The 12,997-nt window shown below is 33.7% G+C and overlaps 1 protein-coding gene and 3 non-coding genes across 4 annotated transcripts in view; all 4 read left to right on the forward strand.

Annotated features, from left to right (window-relative positions):
* The window catches only part of LOC142351596 (xaa-Pro aminopeptidase ApepP-like), a 702,879-nt gene that overhangs the window by 409,587 nt on the left and 280,295 nt on the right, over nt 1–12,997 (forward strand). The window lies entirely within an intron of this gene.
* Nucleotides 9,483–9,556, forward strand: Trnan-guu (transfer RNA asparagine (anticodon GUU)). The gene has a single exon. It is a non-coding gene; the product is annotated as a tRNA-Asn (tRNA).
* On the forward strand, nt 10,295–10,368 carry Trnan-guu (transfer RNA asparagine (anticodon GUU)). The gene has a single exon. It is a non-coding gene; the product is annotated as a tRNA-Asn (tRNA).
* Trnan-guu (transfer RNA asparagine (anticodon GUU)) lies at nt 11,108–11,181 on the forward strand. The gene has a single exon. It is a non-coding gene; the product is annotated as a tRNA-Asn (tRNA).

Genomic DNA, 12,997 nt, shown 5'->3' on the forward strand with positions numbered 1-12,997 from the left:
ACATGATCTTTTTGTTTATCAATTGGATGCACATCAATTAATGTCTTCGTTACTAAAAAATGAAATATCACAGATTATGATTGTGTGATTGTCAAACTTTAAAAGAAGTCCAAAAACAGGCTGACTCAACGTTTACGTGATTGTGACTTGTACATTCAAATAAAAAGAATTTTTCAATGTTCAGTTTCTTTTCATGGATTTTTCTGGTATATTGGGCGTGCTTTGTTTTCTTTGTTAAAAGTATAGGTTCTTGCAGTGACTAATTTTAAAGTAAAACAAAATACCGTTTCTTTTAAATTTTTTTGCTTTTTTTCGAGATTATATTAAACTGATCTTTTAAAAAATATCAATGAGAGTTGGCTATGAGTGGCTGGTTGGATGAAAAGTATTTTCACTGGCTATTGCTCTATAATCTTCAATTTTCGATGGCAAATTCGTTGTGTTAAGGACAGCCGGATTTTAAGATTACGATTTGTCCCAAATTGAAGCTATTTTCAAATCACTTCGTTTATCTTTTGGTCTTCATTTGTTCTTCATGCAATCATCTGTAGATTTTGGTTTGATTTTTTTATTTTTTAGTCAAAGGTTTTTTGTCGCCGCCGTCGAACAAGCTGAGAAAGGTTGAGCTCAAACTCGTTGAGTTTTTTGTGCTGAGTTAATCATAATTAATTCCTTTCAGAGGAGGACTAAGTAACCTTATTTTGCCACCTTAGGGAAATTCACAGCTCCTGTGGCGCAATTGGCTAGCGCGTTTGGCTGTTAACTGAAAGGTTGGTGGTTCACGCCCACCCAGAAGCGGAAAAATATAAGCAAATGATCTTTTTGTTTATCAATTGGATGCACATCAGTTAATGTCTTCGTTACTAAAAAATGAAATATCACAGATTATGATTGTGTGATTGTCAAACTTTAAAAGAAGTCCAAAAACAGGCTGACTCAACGTTTACGTGATTGTGACTTGTACATTCAAATAAAGAGATTTTTCAATGTTCAGTTTCTTTTCATGGATTTATCTGGTATATTGGGCGTGCTTTGTTTTCTTTGTTAAAATTATAGGTTCTTGCAGTGTCTATTTTTAAAGTAAAACAAAAAACCATTTCTTTTAAATATTTTTGCTTTTTCGAGATTATATGAACTGATCTTTTAAAATATATCAATGAGAGTTGGTTATGAGTGGCTGGTTCCATGAAAAGTATTTTAACTGGCTATTGCTCTATAATCTTTAATGTTCGATTGCAAATTTGTTAATTTAAGGACAGCCGTCAAAAATGCAGCTGTCGACTTCAATCGTCTTATGTGGGTACCGTACAATTGTACGGTGTTCGTGTTTTGCATTCACAGTTTTTGTTAATGCTTTTTATTTTTTGATAAATTTTGTTTGTTAAATTATCAATAGAGCTTGAACTAGAATTAATCAGAGCTGGAGCATGTGAGCTATCGAGCCGCTCTTCATTGTCCTGACTGGCACTCGCTTTGTTATGCAATTCGTCAACAGTGAGTCAGTTAGCGCGACACAACGATATGCGCTCACTAGCCCGTTAAGTAAATTATAATAACTGATTGAGTTTTTTTGTGTTTTTGTTCTGCTCCCTTTGAAAATTTCTGTTGAAGTGGCCTCTCCTCATTTATAACAGTAGTTTCCTCGTCAGATTTTCTGTATTAAAGCCTTAGTAATCAGTTTAAACTTGCTATTATTTTGTTCTCGTTTAGTTAAAATTAGCCGTCTGCCTCTTAACTGCCGTTATTTGGGCGATCTGCTTTTTACGACTCGAAGGACTCGATGATTTTTGGAGAAGTGTCTTTTTTGTTTTTATTGTTCAATTCTTTTGTCTAAGAGGTTTGATTATGATACTGTATTTATTTTAGGTGTTGTTTTGATAGGATTTCATATGTTCCTTGCAATTAGTATGATTTTTAAATTTGAGGTTTTATAGATTATAGCACGACGATTTCAGCTTAATTTTTTTGACGAATTGTAGCCTTTTCTCGCTCATTGTTTTGCGCTAAGAAGGATTTGAAAAGTTACTGAGTTTTTAGATAGCCAATGAGTACATTTTGTTGGTGCAGAACATTTTTTGTTGACTATTGTTGGAAAAAACAGAGCTACTTTTTTAACAACAATACCTCTAGCAAATGTGTTTCTGATCAACTTGCTGATTTGAGAGAAACAGCGTCCGAGAAAATTAGGTTTGAAATATTCTCACAAAGCGAGCCAAACTTTTTGATCACGTGCGCTTTTTCAAAGCAGTTTTTTTAGGTCCATCTTTTTATTAACATTTCAATTATGTAAATGTTAATAGTACGTCTGGAAGCATTTTTGACCATCTGAAGCGGATATTGCACTTTTAGTGTCAATTTTCATCTTTTTTCTATTTTTTTGCTTTCTTGTAAGTTTTTTCAGCAGTTTTCATGTTCTTCCTTTTTTGATACTGTTTGAGGAGTTTTCAATGAGAAATCTTTTTTCGTTATTATTGTACATCGGTTTTCCCCCAGTTCTAAGTTCTGAAAAGATAAAATTGGACAAGGTGTTTTTTGTTGTGGGATGATCATTCGCAGTTGCCTGATGTAACTCTCATCAGTCGTTCCAATGAGTTTTTAATTGCTCTCAAATAAAATATGTAACAATATTTTGGTTCTAAGGATCTTTTTCAATTGGGTTTTTTTGCTTGATCGATTTTTTCTCTGATCATTTCACTTTTCATCTTCAAAAAGAGGATAGACTGGTAAATCCCTTGGAAATTAAATGGTGTTTTTGCTATATTAGTCTCTAATTTGATTATTGTGAGGTAAATTTCAGGCCCCTCTTTCTCAGGGCTTCATAGTTATAGATAAGTAAGTCCAGGCGTTCTGAAAACTTTTTTTCTGTTCACTTTAATAATGGACTGGTGGGTGTCTTTATTTGAATTGATATTTGACAAGAATTTTACCCTTGATGAACCGGGGTAGAAAGATGCGGGATAATTTTCGGTCTTAGAGCTTACTGGTATCGAAAGTTTTTTTTTGAAAAAATAAGCGGCGCGTGTTGCTCTTGTTGTCGCTGATTTCGTCCTTCCATAAATTGGTAAAAAGCTTGATGGCAGTATCTTTGTTAGTCACAATTCCCAAGAAATGGAGAAAATTGCGGAACCCATAATTTTATCCGATATAAAATTTTTCCTGAACGACTATCACAGCCAGCTATTCTTGCTGCTTTCTTTTGTCCTATAAAATTTTAAGCTTCGTAACCCAGATAGAGTTATCATTTTTATTACAGGTGTCGCTGAGCGTAACTATGTTGTGGTGATCTTGGTTTTTCTTAGTGCTTCGTCATCTGACGCTCATTTTTTGTATTAAGTTTTCTTACATTTTTTTGGTTTTCATTTGTTCTTCATGCAATCATCTGGAGATTTTGGTTTGATTTTTTAATTTTTTAGTCAAAGGTTTTTTGTCGCCGCCGTAGAACAAGCTGAGAAAGGTTGAGCTCAAACTCGTTGAGTTTTTTGTGCTGAGTTAATCATAATTAATTCCTTCCAGAGGAGGATTAAATAACCTTATTTTGCCACCTTAGGGAAATTCAGAGCTCCTGTGGCGCAATTGGCTAGCGCGTTTGGCTGTTAACTGAAAGGTTGGTGGTTGACGCCCACCCAGAAGCGGAAAAATTTAAGCACTTGATCTTTTTTATCAATTGGATGCACATCAATTAAAGTCTTCGTTACTAAAAAATGAAATATCACAGATTATGATTGTGTGATTGTCAAACTTTAAAAGAAGTCCAAAAACAGGCTGACTCAACATTTACGTGATTGTGACTTGTACATTCAAATAAAAAGAATTTTTCAATGTTCAGTTTCTTTTCATGGATTTTTCTGGTATATTGGGCGTGCTTTGTTTTCTTTGTTAAAAGTATAGGTTCTTGCAGTGACTAATTTTAAAGTAAAACAAAAAACCATTTCTTTTAAATATTTTTGCTTTTTTCGAGATTATATTAAACTGATCTTTTAAAAACTATCAATGAGAGTTGGCTATGAGTGGCTGGTTGGATGAAAAGTATTTTCACAGGCTATTGCTCTATAATCTTTAATGTTCGATGGCAAATTCATTGTGTTAAGGACAGCCGGATTTTAAGATTACGATTTGTCCCAAATTGAAGCTATTTTCAAATCACTTCGTTTATCTTTTTGATCACGTGCGCTTTTTCAAAGCAGTTTTTTTTAGGTCCATCTTTTTATTAACATTTCAATTATGTAAATGTTAATAGTACGTCTGGAAGCATTTTTGACCATCTGAAGCGGATATTGCACTTTTAGTGTCAATTTTCATCTTTTTTCTATTTTTTTGCTTTCTTGTAAGTTTTTTCAGCAGTTTTCTTGTTCTTCCTTTTTTGATACTGTTTGAGGAGTTTTCAATGAGAAATCTTTTTTCGCTATTATTGCACATCGGTTTTCCCTCAGTTCTAAGTTCTGAAAAGATAAAATTGGACAAGGTGTTTTTTGTTGTGGGATGATCATTCGCGGTTGCCTGATGTAACTCTCATCAGTCGTTCCAATGAGTTTTTAATTGCTCTCAAATAAAATATGTAACAATATTTTGGTTCTAAGGATCTTTTTCAATTGGGTTTTTTTGCTTGATCGATTTTTTCTCTGATCATTTCACTTTTCATCTTCAAAAAGAGGATAGACTGGTAAATTCCGTGGAAATTAAGTGGTGTTTTTGCTATATTAGTCTCTAATTTGATTATTGTGAGGTAAATTTCAGGCCCCTCTTTCTCAGGGCTTCATAGTTATAGATAAGTAAGTCCAGGCGTTCTGAAAACTTTTTTTCTGTTCACTTTAATAATGGACTGGTGGGTGTCTTTATTTGAATTGATATTTGACAAGAATTTTACCCTTGATGAACCGGGGTAGAAAGATGCGGGATAATTTTCGGTCTTAGAGCTTACTGGTATCGAAAGTTTTTTTTTGAAAAAATAAGCGGCGCGTGTTGCTCTTGTTGTCGCTGATTTCGTCCTTCCATAAATTGGTAAAAAGCTTGATGGCAGTATCTTAGTTAGTCACAATTCCCAAGAAATGGAGAAAATTGCGGAACCCATAATTTTATCCGATATAAAATTTTTCCTGAACGACTATCACAGCCAGCTATTCTTGCTGCTTTCTTTTGTCCTATAAAATTTTAAGCTTCGTAACCCAGATAGAGTTATCATTTTTATTACAGGTGTCGCTGAGCGTAACTATGTTGTGGTGATCTTGGTTTTTCTTAGTGCTTCGTCATCTGACGCTCATTTTTTGTATTACGTTTTCTTACATTTTTTTGGTCTTCATTTGTTCTTCATGCAATCATCTGGAGATTTTGGTTTGATTTTTTATTTTTTAGTCAAAGGTTTTTTGTCGCCGCCGTAGAACAAGCTGAGAAAGGTTGAGCTCAAACTCGTTGAGTTTTTTGTGCTGAGTTAATCATAATTAATTCCTTCCAGAGGAGGATTAAATAACCTTATTTTGCCACCTTAGGGAAATTCACAGCTCCTGTGGCGCAATTGGCTAGCGCGTTTGGCTGTTAACTGAAAGGTGGGTGGTTGACGCCCACCCAGAAGCGGAAAAATTTAAGCACATGATCTTTTTGTTTGTCAATTGGATGCACATCAATTAATGTCTTCGTTACTAAAAAATGAAATATCACAGATTATGATTGTGTGATTGTCAAACTTTAAAAGAAGTCCAAAAACAGGCTGACTCAACATTTACGTGATTGTGACTTGTACATTCAAATAAAAAGAATTCTTCAATGTTCAGTTTCTTTTCATGGATTTTTCTGGTATATTGGGCGTGCTTTGTTTTCTTTGTTAAAAGTATAGGTTCTTGCAGTGACTAATTTTAAAGTAAAACAAAAAACCATTTCTTTTAAATATTTTTGCTTTTTTCGAGATTATATTAAACTGATCTTTTAAAAAATATCAATGAGAGTTGGCTATGAGTGGCTGGTTGGATGAAAAGTATTTTCACAGGCTATTGCTCTATAATCTTTAATGTTCGATGGCAAATTCATTGTGTTAAGGACAGCCGGATTTTAAGATTACGATTTGTCCCAAATTGAAGCTATTTTCAAATCACTTCGTTTATCTTTTGGTCTTTTTTGTTCTTCATGCAATCATCTGTAGATTTTGGTTTGATTTTTTCATTTTTTAGTCAAAGGTTTTTTGTCGCCGCCGTAGAACAAGCTGAGAAAGGTTGAGCTCAAACTCGTTGAGTTTTTTGTGCTGAGTTAATCATAATTAATTCCTTCCAGAGGAGGATTAAGTAACCTTATTTTGCCACCTTAGGGAAATTCACAGCTCCTGTTGCGCAATTGGCTAGCGCGTTTGGCTGTTAACTGAAAGGTTGGTGGTTCACGCCCACCCAGAAGCGGAAAAATTTAAGCAAATGATCTTTTTGTTTATCAATTGGATGCACGTCAGTTAATGTCTTCGTTACTAAAAAATGAAATATCACAGATTATGATTGTGTGATTGTCAAACTTTAAAAGAAGTCCAAAAACAGGCTCACTCAACGTTTACGTGATTGTGACTTGTACATTCAAATAAAGAGAATTTTTCAATGTTCAGTTTCTTTTCATGGATTTATCTGGTATATTGGGCGTGCTTTGTTTTCTTTGTTAAAATTATAGGTTCTTGCAGTGACTAATTTTAAAGTAAAACAAAAAACCATTTCTTTTAAATATTTTTGCTTTTTTCGAGATTATATAAACTGATCTTTTAAAATATATCAATGAGAGTTGGTTATGAGTGGCTGGTTCCATGAAAAGTATTTTAACAGGCTTTTGCTCTACAATCTTTAATGTTCGATGGCAACTTCGTTGTTTTAAGGACAGCCGGATTTTAAGACTACGATTTGCCGCAAATTGAAGCAATTTTCAATTAACTTCGTTTATCTTTTGGTCTTCATTTGTTCTTCATGCAATCATCTGGAGATTTTGGTTTGTTTTTTTTACTTTTTAGTCAAAGGTTTTTTTGTCGCCGCAGAAGAAAAAGTTGAGCAAGGTTGGGCTCAAACTTGTTGAGTTTTTTGTGCTGAGTTAATTATAATTAATTCCTTCCAGAGGAGGATTAAGTAATTTTATTTCCAGAAGCGGAAAAATTTAAGCAGACCACCCAGAAGCCGAAAAATTTAAGCAGATGATCTTTTTGTTTATCAACAGGTTGCACATCAATTAATGTCTTCGTTACTAAAAAATGCAATATCACAGATTATTATTGTGTGATTGTCAAACTTTAAAAGAAGTCCAAAAACCGGCTGACTCAACGTTTACGTGATTGTGACTTGTACATTCAAATAAAGAGAATTTTTCAATGTTCAGTTTCTTTTCATGGATTTATCTGGTATATTGGGCGTGATTTGTTTTCTTTGTTAAAAGTATAGGTTCTTGCAGTGACTAATCTTTAAAGTAAAACAAAAAACCATTTCTTTTAAATAATTTTGCTTTTTTCGAGATTATATAAACTGATCTTTTTAAATATATCAATGAGAGTTGGTTATGAGTGGCTGGTTCCATGAAAAGTATTTTAACAGGCTTTTGCTCTACAATCTTTAATGTTCGATGGCAACTTCGTTGTTTTAAGGACAGCCGGATTTTAAGACTACGATTTGCCGCAAATTGAAGCAATTTTCAACTAACTTCGTTTATCTTTTGGTCTTCATTTGTTCTTCATGCAATCATCTGGAGATTTTGCTTTGTTTTTTTTTACTTTTTAGTCAAAGGTTTTTTTGTCGCCGCTGAAGAAAAAGTTGAGCAAGGTTGTGCTCAAACTTGTTGAGTTTTTTGTGCTGAGTTAATCATAATTAATTCCTTCCAGAGGAGGATTAAGTAATTTTATTTTGCCGCCTAAAGGAAATGCACAGCTCCTGTGGCGCAATTGGCTAGCGCGTTCGGCTGTTAACCAAAAGCTTGATGGTTCAAGACCACCCAGAAGCGGAAAAATTTAAGCAGATGATCTTTTTGTTTATCAACAGGTTGCACATCAATTAATGTCTTCGTTACTAAAAAATGCAATATCACAGATTATGATCGTGTGATTGTCAAACTTTAAAAGAAGTCCAAAAACAGGCTGTCTCAACGTTTACGGGATTGTGACTTGTACATTCAAATTAAGAGAATTTTTCAATGTTCAGTTTCTTTTCATGGATTTATCTGGTATATTGGGCGTGCTTTGTTTTCTTTGTTAAAAGTATAGGTTCTTGCAGTGCCTAATTTCAAAGTAAAACAAAAAACATTTTTAAAAAATATTTTTGCTTTTTTCGCGATTATATAAACTGATCTTCTAAAATATATCAATGAGAGTTGGTTATGAGTGGCTGGTTCGATGAAAAGTATTTTAACAGGCTATTGCTCTATAATCTTTAATGCTCGATGGCAAGGTCGTTGTGTTAAGGATAGCCGGATTTTAATATTACGATTTGTCCCAAATTGAAGCTATTTTCAAATCACTTCGTTTATCTTTTGGTCTTTTTTGTTCTTCATGCAATCATCTGTAGATTTTGGTTTGATTTTTTTATTTTTTAGTCAAAGGTTTTTTGTCGCCGCCGTAGAACAAGCTGAGAAAGGTTGAGCTCAAACTCGTTGAGTTTTTTGTGCTGAGTTAATCATAATTAATTCCTTCCAGAGGAGGATTAAGTAACCTTATTTTGCCACCTTAGGGAAATTCACAGCTCCTGTTGCGCAATTGGCTAGCGCGTTTGGCTGTTAACTGAAAGGTTGGTGGTTCACGCCCACCCAGAAGCGGAAAAATTTAAGCAAATGATCTTTTTGTTTATCAATGGGATGCACGTCAGTTAATGTCTTCGTTACTAAAAAATGAAATATCACAGATTATGATTGTGTGATTGTCAAACTTTAAAAGAAGTCCAAAAACAGGCTCACTCAACGTTTACGTGATTGTGACTTGTACATTCAAATAAAGAGAATTTTTCAATGTTCAGTTTCTTTTCATGGATTTATCTGGTATATTGGGCGTGCTTTGTTTTCTTTATTAGAAGTATAGGTCCTTGCAGTGCCTAATTTCAAAGTAAAACAAAAAACCATTTTTTAAAAATATTTTTGCTTTTTTCGAGATTATATAAACTGATCTTTTAAAATATATCAATGAGAGTCTGTTATGATTGGCTGGTTGGATGAAAAGTATTTTAATAGGCTATTGCTCTATAATCTTTAATGTTTGATGGCAAATTCGTTGTGTTAAGGACAGCGGGATTTTAAAACTACAATTTGTCGCAAATTGAAGCAATTTTCATTTAACTTCGTTTATCTTTTGGTCTTCAATTGTTCTTCATGCAATCATCTGGAGATTTTGGTTTGTTTTTTTACTTTTTAGTCAAAGGTTTTTTGTCGCCGCAGTAGAAAAAGTTGAGAAAGGTTGGGCTCAAATTTGTTGAGTTTTTTGAGCTGAGTTAATCATAATTAATTCCTTCCAGAGGAGGATTTAGTAATCTTATTTTGCCACATTACGGAAAGTCACGGCGCCTGTGGCGCAATTGGCTAGCGCGTTAGGCTGTTAACCGAAAGGTTGGTGGTTCAAGCCCACCCAGAAGCGGAAAAATTTAAGCAGATGATCTTTTTGTTTATCAATAGGATGCATATCAATTGATGTCGTCGTTGCTAAATAATGAAATATCACAGATTATGATTGTGTCATTGTCAAACTTTGAAAGAATTTCAAAAACAGGCTGACTCAAAGTTTACGTGATTGTGACTTGTACATTCAAATAAAGAGCATTTTTCAATGTTCAGTTTCTTTTCATGGATTGATCTGGAATATTTGGTGAACTTTTTGTTTTCTTTGTTGACAGTATAGGTTCTTGCAGACACTAATTTTAAAGTAAAACAAAAAACCATTTCTTTTAAATACTTTTGCTTTTTTCGAGATTATATTAAACTGATCTTTTAAAATATATCAATGAGAGTTGACTATGAGTGGCTGGTTGGATGAAAAGTATTTTCACAGGCTATTACTCTATAATCTTTAATGTTCGATGGCAAATTCGTTGTGTTAAGGACAGCGGGATTTTAAGATAACGATTTGTCGCAAATTGAAGTAATTTTCAATTAACTTCGTTTATCTTTTGTTCTTCATTTGTTCTTCGTGCAATCATCTGGAGATTTTGGTTTGATTTTCTTACTTTTTAGTCAAAGGTCTTTTGTCGCAGCAGTAGAAGAAGTTGAGAAAGGTTGGGCTCAAACTTGTTGAGTTTTTTTGTGCTGAGTTAATCATAATTAATTCCTTCAGAGGAGGATTAAGTAATCTTTTTTTGCCACATTACGGAAATGCACAGCTCCTGTGGCGTAATTGGCTAGCGCGTTCGGCTGTTAACCGAAAGGTTGGTGGTTCAAGCCCACCCAGAAACGGAAAAATTTAAGCAGATGATCTTTTTGTTTATCAACAGGATGCCTATCAATTAATGTCGTCGTTGCTAAAAAATGCAATATCACATATTATGATTGTGTCATTGTCAAACTTTAAAAGAATTTCAAAAACAGGCTGACTCAAAGTTTACGTGATTGTGACTTGTACATTCAAATGAAGAGAATTTTTCAATGTTCAGTTTCTTTTCATGGATTGATCTGGAATATTTGGTGAACTTTTTGTTTTCTTTGTTGACAGTATAAGTTCTTGCAGAGACTAATTTTAAAGTAAAACAAAAAACCATTTCTTTTAAATATTTTTGCTTTTTTCGAGATTATATTAAACTGATATTTTAAAATATATCAATGAGAGTTGGCTATGAGTGGCTGGTTGGATGAAAAGTATTTTCACAGGCTATTGCTCTTTAATCTTTAATGTTCGATGGCAAATTCGTTGTGTTAAGGACAGCCGGATTTTAAGATTACGATTTGTCGCAAATTGAAGCAATTTTCAATTGACTTCGTTTATCTTTTGGTCTTCATTTGTTCTTCATGCAATCATCTGGAGATTTTGGTTTGATTTTCTTACTTTTTAGTCAAAGGTCTTTTGTCGCAGCAGTAGAAGAAGTTGAGAATGGTTGGGCTCAAACTTGTTGAGTTTTTTTGTGCTGAGTTAATCATAATTAATTCCTTCCAGAGGAGGATTAAGTAATCTTTTTTTGCCACATTACGGAAATGCACAGCTCCTGTGGCGTAATTGGCTAGCGCGTTCGGCTGTTAACCGAAAGGTTGGTGGTTCAAGCCCACCCAGAAACGGAAAAATTTAAGCAGATGATCTTTTTGTTTATCAACAGGATGCCTATCAATTATTGTCGTCGTTGCTAAAAAATGCAATATCACATATTATGATTGTGTCATTGTCAAACTTTAAAAAAAGTTCAAAAACAGGCTGACTCCAAGTTTACGTGATTGTGACTTGTACATTCAAATAAAGAGAATTTTTCAATGTTCAGTTTCTTTTCATGGATTGATCTGAAATATTGGGTGTGCTTTCTGTGTTCTTTGTTAAAATATAGGTTCTTTCAGTGCCTAATTTCAAAGTAAAACAAAAAAACCATTTCTTTTAATTATTTTTGCTTTTTTCGAGATTATATTAAACTGATATTTTAAAATATATCAATGAGATTTGGCTATGAGTGGCTGGTTGGATGAAAAGTATTTTCACAGGCTATTGCTCTTTAATCTTTAATGTTCGATTGAAAATTCGTTGTGTTAAGGACAGCCGGATTTTAAGATAACGATTTGTCGCAAATTGAAGCAATTTTCAATTGACTTCGTTTATCTTTTGGTCTTCATTTGTTCTTCATGCAATCATCTGGAGATTTCGGTTTGATTTTTTAATTTTTTAGTCAAATTGTTTTTTGTCGCCGCAGTAGAACAAGTTGAGAAAGGTTGGGCTCAAACTCGTTGAGTTTTTTGTGCTGAGTTAATCATAATTAATTCCTTCCAGAGGAGGATTAAGTAATCTTTTTTTTGCCACCTTAGGGAAATTCACAGCTCCTGTGGCGCATTTGGCTAGCGCGTTCTGCTGTTAAACGAAAGGTTGGTGGTTCAAGCCCATCCAGAAGTGGAAAAATTTTAGCAGATGATCTTTTTGTTTATCAATAGGATGCACTTCGATTAATGTCTTCGTTACTAAAAAATGCAATATCACAGATTATGATTGTGTAATTGTCAAACTTTAAAAGAAGTTCAAAAACAGGCTGACTCAAAGTTTACGTGATTGTGACTTGTGCATTCAATTAAAGAGAATTTTTCAATGCTCAGTTTCTTTTCATGGATTGATCTGGAATATTCGGTGAACTTTTTGTTTTCTTTGTTGACAGTATAGGTTCTTGCAGAGACTAATTTTAAAGTAACACAAAAAACCATTTCTTCTAAATATTTTTGCTTTTTTCGAGATTATATTAAACTGATCTTTTAAAATATATCAATGAGAGTTGGCTATGAGTGGCTGGTTGGATGAAAAGTATTTTCACAGGCTATTGCTCTATAATCTTCAATGTTCGATGGCAAATTCGTTGTGTTAAGGACAGCCGAATTTTAAGATTAAGATTTGTCGCGAATCGAAGCAATTTTCAATTGACTTCGTTTATCTTTTGGTCTTCACTTGTTCTTCATGCAATCATCTGGAGATTTTGGTTTGATTTTTATATTTTTTAGTCAAAGTGTTTTTGTCGCCGCAGTAGAACAAGTTGAGAAAGGTTAGGCTCAAACTCGTTGAGTTTTTGTGCTGAGTTAATCATAATTAATTCCTTCCAGAGGAGGATTAAGTAATCTTTTTTTGCCACTTTAGGGAAATTCACAGCTCCTGTGGCGTAATTGGCTAGCGCCTTCTGCTGTTAAACGACAGGTTGGTGGTTCAATCCCACCCAGAAGAGGAAAAATTTAAGCAGATGATCTTTTTGTTTATCAATAGGATGCACTTCAATTAATGTCTTCGTTATTAAAAATTGCAATATCACAGATTATGATTGTGTGATTGTCAAACTTTAAAAGAAGTTCAAAAACAGGCTGACTCAAAGTTTACGTGATTGTGACTTGTGCATTCAATTAAAGAGAATTTTTCAAT

This window comes from Convolutriloba macropyga, chromosome 13 (genome assembly GCF_964194025.1).
Source record: "Convolutriloba macropyga chromosome 13, txConMacr16.3, whole genome shotgun sequence".
Classification (NCBI taxonomy): Eukaryota; Metazoa; Xenacoelomorpha; order Acoela; family Convolutidae; genus Convolutriloba; species Convolutriloba macropyga.